At 42.2% G+C, this 13,364-nt stretch overlaps 1 protein-coding gene across 1 annotated transcript in view; it reads left to right on the top strand.

The window, feature by feature from the left end:
- The window catches only part of lmo4a (LIM domain only 4a), a 59,794-nt gene that overhangs the window by 687 nt on the left and 45,743 nt on the right, over nt 1-13,364 (top strand). The window lies entirely within an intron of this gene.

The following is a 13,364-nucleotide window of genomic DNA, read 5'->3' as shown; positions in this document are numbered from 1 at the left end:
TGTGTGTGTGTGTGTGTGTGTGTGTGTGTGTGTGTGTGTGTGTGTGTGTGTGTGTGTGTGTGAATGTGCTTGTCTGTTTGTGGCCCTGTGAAAGACTGGCATCCTGTCCAGGGTGAACCCCACCTCACGCTCTATGACTGCCCCCCTGCGACCCCCAATTGGACTAAGCAGTTGAAGATGTGTGTGTGTGTGTGTGTGTTGAGGGTTTGGACTTGTTAATGTCTTCCCACTATTGTCTGATCAGTTTATTGTCATGAAATGGTACCTAATCACAGCTACACACACACACACACCTTTATTTCTCACTGTGGACATTAATGAGGGCCTTTTGTCAAAGTTAATCATAAATAAAAATCTTATAGTGATCCAACATTTATGTAAATGTTTTTGGCTTTCTGAATTTCCTGCCTGTATAAATTCTGTATTTCCATTTTATTCCATGTGGATGGACTTTTTTCTCCTGGGAAGTCAGACTGTTTAAGGAAATGCACATCTATATTATAATAGCCAAGTGGTGTGTGTGTGTGTGTGTGTGTGTGACTTTGATCATGCAGAAACCAGGGAGAGCTGACATTTGCTGTTTGGCATGTTTATGTATTTTGGGTCAGAGGTGAATGCTGTGACAATGGAAAGTTGATAGGACTAATATTTTTTGGAGAAATGAACTATTTTAGCTAACCAATAAACAATGGACAATGCACCATGAGAGTTCAGGGTTTTGGGGTTTCAAATGTTGTTATTGTGGTTCATGTTTGTTTAACTGTGTTGTTAGTGTTATTGATTTATTGTGTTTTTGTAGGTCACTTGGTTTAGTTAAATGTCATGTTGTCGTTACCATGAGTGAAAAGAGCATTGCTTTTGATGTCTTCCTCTACTTCTCTCTCTCTCTGTGTGTGTGTGTGTGTGTGTGTGTGTGTGTGTGTGTGTGTGTGTGTGTGTGTGTGTAAAAATTAAAAGCACCTACTTGCAGCAGAATGCAGGAAAAAAAACAGCTCTGCGTGCATGTGACTGGGGAGCCATGTGTCATGTGGTGTGCTTGTATTGTGTATTTTAATATGTATTTTGGCTCAAGGATGAACGGCACCAAAACTGAACATTGATGGGACTAATATTTTTGGAGAAACTATGGATATTAGCTAGCATTACTAATTACATTCTGGACTAACACGCCTTTCCAGCAGGGGGTGGTAAATCATCTATATATTAAAAGTGTGAGTGTGTGTGTGCGTGAATTTATTTAGTGAGTTCAGTCTAAGTCCATAATAAAATTGTAAATACTTTAAAAATACACAAGAAAGTGAAAACACTTATTTCCATTGTGGCCCATTTAAAAATCAAATGACAAAATAAAATATAATAGTAATACTACTACTAATAATGTGTAAATGATAGCAACAACCTAAACAAATTATAAATACATTAAGACAGTAAATTAACATAAAAAATTATAGTTAGAGGTTAAACCTTCTGATCTCTACACCAAATGATGCCATTCCAACTCATTACACAAGCTTTGCTTAATTTATTACCACCCTTGAAAAATGTCTCACATTGGGGTTGATCAAACTCTGCACCCTGACATTATGGATATGTGTTTTTTTCATTCTCGCTCCACAGATGTTAATCTTGTCTGTGCTGATGCTTATTTGCATAACTGTCGAGTCTTCCTGTATGACATCACCAGTGAAGGGTATGGCCATTTTGGATGACACAACTCAGTTTATATATATATATATATATATATATATATATATATATATATATATATATATATATATATATATATATATATATATATACGAGGTCTGTTAGAGAAGTATCGGATCTTTTTATTTTTTTCAAAAACCATATGGATTTGAATCACGTGTGATTGCATCAGCCAAGCTTGAACCTTCGTGCGCATGCGTGAGTTTTTTCACGCCTGTCGGTTGCGTCATTCGCCTGTGAGCAGGCTTTGTGTGAGCAGTGGTCTACCCCTCTCGTCTGATTTTTATTGTGAATAAATGTCTGAAGGATTTGGAGCTTTTCTGCATCAAATTTTTGCAGAAATTGTGAGAGACTTCCAGGTAGTAACCATTTGGAAAATTCAAATGGCGCTGAGGGACAATTTTGTGGGGATTACACAGATTAAGGAGTGCTCCAGCCGGTTTAAAGACCGCCCACAGCTGCTGAGAGCGCGCCGCACTCCGAGCGCTGATCGACAGGCTGAAACCTCGCTGAAACAACCAGATCATTTCCAACGTGAAGGCTTTGTTGATCGTGGACGTCGTCTGACTTACACAAAAAGGCAGAAGGCGTGGACATCAGCACTTTTTTTGGCACATTCTGCTGTTACAGGAGTTTTTTTCATGGAAAGAGGAGTGGAGGGATGCACCACCGTGCCGCTCATGGCGCGGCACAAAACCACCTCCGTGTTGGTCTCACAGGACGGTTTTCAGATGGCTTTCAGACGGCTTTTCAGTTGTGTGACTATCCGAGAAATTGTGCATGAGCTGGACATGCCCCAACATGTCCTGTGAGGCTTCATCACGGCGTTGCTGTGCGCCATGCAGCTCCGTCGCCACGCGTGGAATTCCTCCGCTCCTCTTTCCATGACAAAACTCCTGTAACAGTGTAATGTGCCGTTCATTTCCTAACTGGACGCTGTGTTGATCCGGGACGTCGCCTGACTAGCACAGGAATTGCGGAAGACGTGGACATCAGCACTTTTTCAGCACATTGAGACAGATGTGCGGAGGAATTCCGCACATCGCGATGGAGCTGCATGGCGCAAAGTAACGCCGTGATGAAGCCTCACAGGACATGTTGGGGCATGTCCAGCTCATGCACAATTTCTCGGATAGTCACATGACTGAAAAGCCATCTGAAAACCGTCCTGTAAGACCAACACGGAGGTGGTTTTGCGCCGCGCCATGAGCGGCACGGTGGCACATCCCTCCGCTCTTCTGTCCATGAAAAAAACTCCTGTAACAGTGGAATGTGCCGATAAAGTGCTGATGTCCACGCCATCTGCCTTTTTGTGGAAGTCAGATGACGTCCACGATCAACAAAGCCTTCACGTTGGAAATGATCTGGTTGTTTCAGTGGGGTTTCAGTCTGTCGATCGGCGCTCAGAGCGCAGCGCGCTCTCAGCAGCTGTGGGCGGTCTTTAAACCGGCTGGAGCACTCCTTAATCTGTGTAATCCCCATAAAATCGTCCCTGAAAGCCATCTGAATTTTCCGAATGGTGTCCACCTGGAGGTCTCTCACAGTTTCTGGAAAAATTTGATGCAGCAAAGCTCCAAATCGTTAAGACATTTATTCGCGATAAAAATCCGACGAGAGGGGTGGACCACTGCTCACACAAAGCCTGCTCACAGGCGAATGACGCAACCGACAGGCGTGAAAAAACTCACGCATGCGCACGAAGGTTCAAGCTTGGCTGATGCAATCACACGTGATTCAAATCCATATGGTTTTTGAAAAAAATAAAAAGGTCCGATACTTTTCTAACAGACCTCGTATATAGCGCCAAATCACAACACAAGTTGCACCAAGATGCTTCACAAAGGTGAGCAGCTTGCCGAGTCCTTTTCTCCTTCCTCAGTGGATATTGACAGTGCTTCTTTCCAGCCTGTGTTGATTTTTGCAAAGCCTTTGAATTTGTGGGATCCCAAAGAAGTTACTGGACATCATAGCCAGCCTATATAGTACTGTGCGGAGTGGAGGCAGAGACTCTGAGTGTTTCCCCATTAATAACTGGTGTTCCTCAGGGATGTGTTCTGGCACTGACATAGTTTAATGCTTGTTTGGACTGGATGTTGGGTTGGGGGTTGGACTGGGTATTGGGTTGGGTGTTGGGTCAGGTTGTGGAAACCAGTAGCTTTGACACTACTGACCTTAACTTTGTGGACGATGTTGGGATCTTTGTGGAATCAGTGGATACTCTGGTTGCACTACATGAGGAATGTCTGAGTTTCAGTGTCTGGGTTTGAGATTGCCCTTGACCAAGACTAAGGGCCCGGTCCCACTGGGGAGAGGATTAATTGTGCATGAACTGAGTACACAAAATTCGGGCATTCGTTATCATCCGCAACAATATTGGCCAAAAATGACAAATTCTCCAGTATGAATTACGGATATATTAATAATGTATAGTGAATATATAACAAACAATCACGGATGTATAACGCATGTACCGTATTGAGGGAACGGATTGGATGCATTGCGATTATCATGGAAGTATTATGGATGTATTTGAGAATGCATTGTGTACGTGTTGCGGAAACAGCGGTTGTATTGCGCATTTGTGGTATCTGCATTGCGGTCATAAAAGAAGCGCACTCAGGCCTTTCGGGATCACTATTCACACCAACACCACGGCGACAACGTCCACACGAACGAAGCAGGGGAGGAAGAGGCAGAAGGCTGCTGCTGATGCAGAAGAGAGGGCTCCATTTCCCACCCAACCTCCTCCAGCAACAGATGGGCCCGGTGTCCCACCCCACCCTCTGATTGGTATGTTGTTGGATGGCACCACGTCTTTGGGGATCCATAACTACATCTGTATGTCTCCACAGCTGGACTGGCAATGACTGGCAAGTATGTCGATTTCAGCCACATTTATATAGTACTTTGGGTTTACGTGAAGTGTTTGTTATGCATTCGCAAATTGTTCCCAAATCAGATGCAAAGCAGACGTAATAAGAACGCTTTATTTGTGGCCACTCTGTATGCATTCGCTACAACTTATTTTAGTTTGTGATGTGGACATGATACCCACACTATATATCTGTTTTACACACTGTCCCAGTCTGCTGCCAATCCGCAGTACCCCGTCAGCTGCGGATATCAGTGGATAACGGCGGATATACAATGCATAGATTGAGTATGTATTGCGTATGTAAGGCGGATGTCATCCACAACCAAAATTTTGTGCAGCTCAAAAATCCTTGCAACAGAAAAATGTACCTCTGCGGATAATTATATCTGCTATAGACTTAGACTGCTGGGGGGTTTTTGGTGATTGATCTCTGCTCTCTTCCACAGCATGTCTTTTTCCTGATTCTCTCCCCTCAGTCCCAACCAGTCCCAGCAGAAGACTGCCCCTCCCTGAGCCTGGTTCTGCTGGAGGTTTCATCCTGTTAAAAGGGAGTTTTACCTTCCCACTGTCGCCAGGTGCTTGCTCATAGGGGGTCGTTTTGACCGTTGGGGTTTTTATGTAATTATTGTATGGCTTTTGCCTTACAATATAAAGCGCCTTGGGGCAACTGTTTGTTGTGATTTGGCGCTATATAAATAAAATTGATTGATAATTGTGGACGTATGCGGATGTCAGCCGACTCATAAGCCCCTTTCACAGCGGGTCTGCTTCGAGTTGCTTCCTGTGGCGTCATGACGACGCAGGAATGTCTGCGTCAGGTGCATGCAGCAGCGGGCAGAGAGGAGGTGAGAACGCAGCCTGCAGGTCCTCTGCACAGAGAAATCAGAGTGCACAGTTTGGCTGCAGCCAGACTGTGCACTCTGATTCCTCTTCTAGTTTATATTTGTTCTTGTGCTGAGCTGCAGGTCTGCACTCTGAGTTCTGTTATAGTTTATCTTTCCTCCTTTGACTGCGAGCTGCGTCCGTGAATAAATCAAATCAATTTTATTTATATAGCACCAAATCACAACAGTTGCCCCAAGGCGCTTTATATTGTAAGGCAAAAGCCATACAATAATTACAGAAAAACCCCAACGGTCAAAACGACCCCCTGTGAGCAAGCACTTGGCGACAGTGGGAAGGAAAAACTCCCTTTTAACAGGAAGAAACCTCCAGCAGAACCAGGCTCAGGGAGGGGCAGTCTTCTGCTGGGACTGGTTGGGGCTGAGGGAGAGAATCAGGAAAAAGACATGCTGTGGAGGGGAGCAGAGATCGATCACTAATGATTAAATGCAGAGTGGTGCATACAGAGCAAAAAGAGAAAGAAACACTCAGTGCATCATGGGAACCCCCCAGCAGTCTACGTCTATAGCAGCATAACTAAGGGATGGTTCAGGGTCACCTGATCCAGCCCTAACTATAAGCTTTAGCAAAAAGGAAAGTTTTAAGCCTAATCTTAAAAGTAGAGAGAGTGTCTGTCTCCCTGATCCAAATTGGGAGCTGGTTCCACAGGAGAGGAGCCTGAAAGCTGAAGGCTCTGCCTCCCATTCTACTCTTACAAACCCTAGGAACTACAAGTAAGCCTGCAGTCTGAGAGCGAAGCGCTCGATTGGGGTGATATGGTACTACGAGGTCCCTAAGATAAGATGGGACCTGATTATTCAAAACCTTATAAGTAAGAAGAAGAATTTTAAATTCTATTCTAGAATTAACAGGAAGCCAATGAAGAGAGGCCAATATGGGTGAAATACACCCCTGGCAATAATTATGGAATCACCGGCCTCAGAGGATGTTCATTCAGTTGTTTAATTTTGTAGAAAAAAGCAGATCACAGACATGACACAAAACTAAAGTCATTTCAAATGGCAACTTTCTGGCTTTAAGAAACACTATAAGAAATCAGGAAAAATAACTGTGGCAGTCAGTAACGGTTACTTTTTTAGACCAAGCAGAGGGAAAAAAAATATGGACTCACTCAATTCTGAGGAAAAAAGATGGAATCACCCTGTAAATTTTCATCCCCAAAACAAACACCTGCATCAAACCAGATCTGCTCGTTAGTCTGCAACTAAAAAGGAGTGATCACACCTTGGAGAGCTGTTGCACCAAGTGGACTGACATGAATCATGGCTCCAACACAAGAGATGTCAGTTGAAACAAAGGAGAGGATTATCAAACTCTTAAAAGAGGGTAAATCATCACGCAATGTTGCAAAAGATGTTGGTTGTTCACAGTCAGCTGTGTCTAAACTCTGGACCAAATACAAACAACATGGGAAGGTTGTTAAAGGCAAACATACTTGTAGACCAAGGAAGACATCAAAGCGTCAAGACAGAAAACTTAAAGCAATATGTCTCAAAAATCGAAAATGCACAACAAAACAAATGAGGAACGAATGGGAGGAAACTGGAATCAACGTCTGTGACCGAACTGTAAGAAACCGCCTAAAGGAAATGGGATTTACATACAGAAAAGCTAAACGAAAGCCATCATTAACACCTAAACAGAAAAAAACAAGGTTACAATGGGCTAAGGAAAAGCAATCGTGGACTGTGGATGACTGGGTGAAAGTCATATTCAGTGATGAATCTCTAATCTGCATTGGGCAAGGTGATGATGCTGGAACTTTTGTTTGGTGCCGTTCCAATGAGATTTATAAAGATGAGAACATGTAAATTTCCACAGTCATTGATGATATGGGGCTGCATGTCAGGTAAAGGCACTGGGGAGATGGCTGTCATTACATCATCAATAAATGCACAAGTTTACGTTGATATTTTGGACACTTTTCTTATCCCATCAATTGAAAGGATGTTTGGGGATGATGAAATCATTTTTCAAGATGATAATGCATCTTGCCATAGAGCAAAAACTGTGAAAACATCCCTTGCAAAAAGACACATAGGGTCAATGTCATGGCCTGCAAATAGTCCGGATCTTAATCCAATTGAAAATCTTTGGTGGAAGTTGAAGAAAATGGTCCATGACAAGGCTCCAACCTGCAAAGCTGATCTGGCAACAGCAATCAGAGAAAGTTGGAGCCAGATTGATGAAGAGTACTGTTTGTCACTCATTAAGTCCATGCCTCAGAGACTGCAAGCTGTTATAAAAGCCAGAGGTGGTGCAACAAAATACTAGTGATGTGTTGGAGCGTCCTTTTGTTTTTCATGATTCCATAATTTTTTCCTCAGAATTGAGTGATTCCATATTTTTTTCCCTCTGCTTGGTCTAAAAAAGTAACCGTTACTGACTGCCACAAGTTTTTTTCCTGATTTCTTAATGTTTCTTAAAGCCAGAAAGTTGCCATTTGAAATGACTTTAGTTTTGTGTCATGTCTGTGATCTGCTTTTTTTCTACAAAATTAAACAACCGAATGAACATCCTCTGAGGCTGGTGATTCCATAATTTTTGCCGGGGGTTGTATGCTCTCTCCTTCTAGTCCCTGTCAGTACTCTAGCTGCAGCATTTTGAATTAACTGAAGGCTTTTCAGGGAACTTTTAGGACAACCTGATAATAATGAATTACAATAGTCCAGCCTAGAGGAAATAAATGCATGAATTAGTTTTTCAGCATCACTCTGAGACAAGACCTTTCTAATTTTAGAGATATTGCACAAATGTAAAAAAGCAGTCCTACATATTTGCTTAATATGCGCATTGAAGGACATATCCTGATCAAAAAAGACTCCAAGATTTCTCACAGTATTACTAGAGGTCAGGGTAATGCCATCCATAGTAAGGATCTGGTTAGACACCATGTTTCTAAGATTTGTGGGGCCAAGTACAATAACTTCAGTTTTATCTGAATTTAAAAGCAGGAAATTAGAGGTCATCCATGTCTTTATGTCTGTAAGACATTCCTGCAGTTTAACTAATTGGTGTGTGGCCTCTGGCTTCATGGATAGATAAAGCTGGGTATCATTTACGTAACAATGAAAACTTAAGCAATGCTTTCTAAATAATACTGCCTAAGGGAAGCATGTATAAAGTGAATAAAATTGGTCCTAGCACAGAACCTTGTGGAACTCCATAATTAACTTTAGTCTGTGAAGAAGATTCCCTATTTACATGAACAAATTGTAATCTATTAGATAAATATGATTCAAACCACCGCAGCGCAGTGCCTTTAATACCTATGGCATGCTGTAATCTCTGTAATAAAATTTTATGGTCAACAGTATCAAAAGCAGCACTGAGGTCTAACAGGACAGGCACAGAGATGAGTCCACTGTCTGAGGCCATAAGAAGATCATTTGTAACTTTCACTAATGCTGTTTCTGTACTATGATGAATTCTGAAACCTGACTGAAACTCTTCAAATAGACCATTCCTCTGCAGATGATCAGTTAGCTGTTTTACAACTACCCTTTCAAGAATTTTTGAGAGAAAAGGAAGGTTGGAGATTGGCCTATAATTAGCTAAGATAGCTAGATAGCATCAGAAAAAATTCTGATGGAAAAAAGCCCAAGTCATTCCGCCATTTCCTGACAATGAAAATCTGCCGAGGGGGTGGACCACTCCTCACTCAAATCCTGCTCACAGGCGAATGACGCAACCGACAGGCGTGGAAAAACTCACGCATGCGCACGAGGGTTCAAGCTTGTCTGACACAATCACACGTGATTCAAATCCATATGGTTTTTGAAAAAAATAATAAGGTCGGATACTTTTGTAATAGACTTCGTATTTAAGATCGAAGCATTAATTAATGGTAGGGCTTCCTTGAGCAGCCTGGTAGGAATGGAGTCTAATAGACATGTTGATGGTTTGGAGGAACTGACTAATGAAAATAACTCAGAGAGAACAATCGGAGAGAAAGAGTCTAACCAAATACCAGCATTACTGAAAGCAGCCAAAGATAACGATATGTCTTTGGGATGGTTATGAGTAATTTTTTCTCTAATAGTTAAAATTTTATTAGCAAAGAAAGTCATGAAGTCATTACTAGTTAAAGGAATACTCGGCTCAATAGAGCTTTGACTCTTTGTAAGCCTGGCTACAGTGCTGAAAAGAAACCTGGGGTTGTTCTTATTTTCTTCAATTAGTGATGAGTAGTAAGATGTCCTAGCTTTACGGAGGGCTTTTTTATAGAGCAACAGACTCTGTTTCCAGGCTAAGTGAAGATCTTCTAAATTAGTGAGACGCCATTTCCTCTCCAACTTACGAGTTATCTGCTTTAAGCTGCGAGTTTGTGAGTTATACCATGGAGTCAGGCACTTCTGATTTAAGGCTCTCTTTTTCAGAGGAGCTACAGCATCCAAAGTTGTGCTCAGTGAGGATGTAAAACTATTGACGAGATAATCTATCTCACTCACAGAGTTTAGGTAGCTACTCTGCACTGTGTTGGTATATGGCATTGGAGAACATAACAAAGAAGGAATCATATGCTTAAACCTAGTTACAGCGCTTTCCGAAAGACTTCTACTGTAATGAAACTTATTCCCCATTGCTGGGTAGTCCATTAAAGTAAATGCAAATGTTATTAAGAAATGATCAGACAGAAGGGGGTTTTCAGGGAATACTGTTAAGTCTTCAATTTCCATACCATAAGTCAAAACAAGATCTAAAGTATGATTAAAGTGGTGGGTAGACTCATTTACATTTTGAGCAAAGACAATTGAGTCTAATAATAGATTAAATGCAGTGTTGAGGCTGTCATTCTCAGCATCTATGTGGATGTTAAAATCGCCCACTATAATTATCTTATATGTATATGTGTGTGTGTATGTATGTATGTATATATATATATATATATATATATATATATGTATGTGTGTGTGTGTGTATATATATATATATATATATATATATATATATATATATATATATATATATATATATATATATATAACATATTCATCCTGCTGTAACCAGGTTTCTATAAGGCAGAATAAATCAATATGTTGATCAATTATTATTTCATTTACTAACAGGGACTTAGAAGAGAGAGACCTAATGTTTAATAGACCACATTTAACTGTTTTAGTCTGTGGTGCAGTTGAAGGTGCTATATTATTTTTTTTTTTTTAATTTTTATGCTTAAATAGATTTTTACTGGTTGTTGGTCGTCTGGGAGCAGGCACCGTCTCTACGGGGATGGGGTATTGGGGGATGGCAGGGGGAGAGAAGCTGCAGAGAGGTGTGTAAGACTACAACTCTGCTTCCTGGTCCCAACCCTGGGTAGTCACGGTTTGGAGGGTTTAATAAAATTGGCCAGAATTCTAGAAATGAGAGCTGCTCCATCCAAAGTGGGATGGATGCCGTCTCTCCTAACAAGACCAAGTTTTCCCCAGAAGCTTTGCCAATTATCTATGAAGCACACCACTCAGACAACCAGCAATTCAAGGAGAACATGCGGCTAAACATGTCACTCCCGGTCCAATTGGGGAGGGGCCCAGAGAAAACTACAGAGTCCGACATTGCTTTTGCAAAGTTACACATGATTCAGTGTTAATTTTAGTGACCTCCGATTGGCGTAACCGGGTGTCATTATTGCCGACGTGAATTAAAATCTTACCAAATTTACGCTTAGCCTTAGCCAGCAGTTTCAAATTTCCTTCAGTGTCACCTGTTCTGGCCCCCGGAAGACAATTGACTATGGTTGCTGGTGTCGCTAACTTCACATTTCTCAAAACAGAGTCACCAATAACCAGAATTTGTTCCTCGGCGGGTGTGTCGCCGAGTGGGGAAAAACGGTTAGAGATGTGAATGGGTTGGTGGTGTACAGGGGGCTTGTGTTTAGGACTACGCTTTCTCCTCACAGTCACCCAGCCGGCCTGCTTTCCCGGCTGCTCGGGATCTGCTGGGGGATAGCTAACGGCGGCTAAGCTACCTTGGTCCGCTCCAACTACAGGGGCCTGGTTAGCTGTAGGATTTTCCAAGGTACGGAGTCGAGTCTCCAATTCGCCCAGCCTGGCCTCCAAAGCTACGAATAAGCTACACTTATTACAAGTACCATTACTGCTAAAGGAGGCCGAGGAATAACTAAACATTTCACACCCAGAGAAGAGAAGTGCGGGAAAGACAGGAGAAGCCTCCATGCTAAACCGGCTAAGAGCTAGTAGCTGTGCTAAGCTAGCGGATTCCTAAACACACACAAAGTGAATAATGTGTAAATAATTTAGACGTGATTCAGCAGAGGGAGTGCTTTAGTTAAGGCACGTGAAGATTACACTGTGAAACAAATCGTTATCTAGATCAATCTAACTATGCAGATTAAACAGCTAACAGATACAGCAAAACACCTCTGTGCTCCCGAACAGGAAGTGATACAATACCGCAGTGAGAGCCAACCACCAGTAAATGTGGAGATGTCTGGAGTTATACTTGTTGTGGACATGTCCTGTCTCTGGCAATCAATCTGTGAGCAGGACATATGTCCTTTACAGAATGATTAGAGAGTTTGAGGGGAGAGCGAGGAACTGCAGCAGCCAGACAGTTTTTTTCTTTTAATTGTTCACTTTTGCGCGCATGAACGAATTGTCCATGAGTGGACTGGAGATGTCTGGACTTTTTACTGGATGTGGACATGTCCTGTCTCTGGCAATCAGTCTGTGAGCAGGACTTTTATGGACTTTAAACACAGTTGTGAGAGAGTTGTGCCGCAAGTGGCTGCAGCAGCTGCAATCAGCATTTTTTTCTGTGCTCTTTGAGCGTGTAGTTTTACTGCATTGTGTACACTGTATAAAAATAATCCTGCCTGATTTATACTTTGGGAACAATGGAACATTGGGTAACGTTGTATTGTGAGGATGTGGCTTCCAGTCACGCTGAGTACCGTTGCGTTGCTCTGACTTGCGCTGAAACCACTTAATTTCTGCGTCGAGCACAGGACCCAAAAAAATTAAACGTTTCATTTTTGGTGTCCGATTCGCTTCGTCCTTTCCGTCCCTTGTGCTGTTGTGGCATTGAGCTGTAGCTCAATGTATTGTCTCAGCACTGGGTTGCTTCCATGTGGCATCGTCATGACGCCGCACGACGCAACTCGAAGTGGGCCCGGTGTGAAAGGGGCTATACAAGCATGTTTCACAAATATTGGAGATGTTTAGCGAATATACACCAATATTGTGTGCAATGCATATGCAAATCTTCCTAAACGCCAGTGGGACGGGGCCCTAAGATTCAGGCTTTTACTGACTTCCTAGGCTCAGCCATCAGAAGTGTGAAAAAGTTGAACCTGTAGAGACATTTACTTATGGCAGCAGTAACATTCATGTCTCTGGGTCCTCTTTGAGACATGTCTGGGACAAGCTAATGGAGTCATGATGGTGCTGGGTGATTAGTCATGCAGATGTCTTTGCAGGAGAATCAAGATCCACGTCTAGGATCCTGGTGTTCCCTGTCGTACTGCTGGTTGTGAGGTTGGACATTAACCAGTGATTTAAGGCGATGACTGGATGTCTTTAAAAGAACATGGAGATTCTGTTAGCTGGGACCAGATTGAAGACCATGATCTAGGAGGTGTCCTGTTTTGGTTCTGGTCACTATATTGTTTGTGCGTGTGTCTAACTATCAACACTTTTATGTTTTTGGCACTTTTGTCTGTTTTAATTATTTGTTTAATCTTTGTACAGTGAGCAGGTGTGGGGTCAAGACCACTTACATAGAATCTGAGTTGAGACTAAGACCTTAAAGGCTCAAGTGTGAGTCAGGACAAAGACATTGGGATTTTGGCTGAGACCCAAAAGGCCGAGACCTAAAAAAAAAAAAAAATCTGTTTTCAAGACAGTGATTTAATTAGCTT

Source organism: Thalassophryne amazonica, chromosome 17 (assembly GCF_902500255.1).
Source record: "Thalassophryne amazonica chromosome 17, fThaAma1.1, whole genome shotgun sequence".
NCBI lineage: Eukaryota > Metazoa > Chordata > Actinopteri > Batrachoidiformes > Batrachoididae > Thalassophryne > Thalassophryne amazonica.
The sequence above is the reverse complement of the archived record's forward strand: the minus strand, read 5'-3'. Positions and strand labels throughout refer to the sequence as shown.